Genomic DNA, 575 nt, shown 5'->3' with positions numbered 1-575 from the left:
CCCAAGATGCCCCACTGTAGCCACAGGCCCAGGTAGAACCCACTGACACTGGCATTGCAAGCTGTGATCATTGGCAACATGTGTGTGTGCATGCTCGTGCCCGTCCAAAGTCAGCTGCAACTCTACCACGCTTTGCACAGGGCTGCAATCTGTATGGGCGAAGAGCTGTCTGGCAAAAGCTCTGGAGAGCTTTTATAGTTTTGTGCCATTAAATTGAAAAAAATGGTGGGGTATTTTTGCCGATGCCCTAGTGGAGTTGCATAGTAACGCTAATTTCCTGCCCTTCCTTGCAAATGTGTGTGGTTTTCTCTTTTTGATTTTCTAATTTGATCCTGCACTCTGGTCGTGATCATTGCAGTTTTTTAGAGCTTGTCCTGTGTGGATTGCACTGTTCCTCCAAATGGATCAATCCTAAGCAATTCTTAAATTCAGCAGTTCACATAAGGTCCATGTGGCTGAGCTGCCATTTTAATGTTAGGCTTCCAGAAAAATGTTTTCAAAGCTTTAGGCTTACCCTCTCTCTCTCTCTCTCTCTCTCTCTCTCTCTTTCTGTTGTTTTCTTTTTTTCTCTCCCC

This window comes from Gekko japonicus, unplaced genomic scaffold, assembly GCF_001447785.1.
Source record: "Gekko japonicus isolate JY-2015 unplaced genomic scaffold, Gekko_japonicus_V1.1 scaffold3901, whole genome shotgun sequence".
Classification (NCBI taxonomy): Eukaryota; Metazoa; Chordata; class Lepidosauria; order Squamata; family Gekkonidae; genus Gekko; species Gekko japonicus.
Note: the sequence above shows the minus strand (reverse complement) of the source record.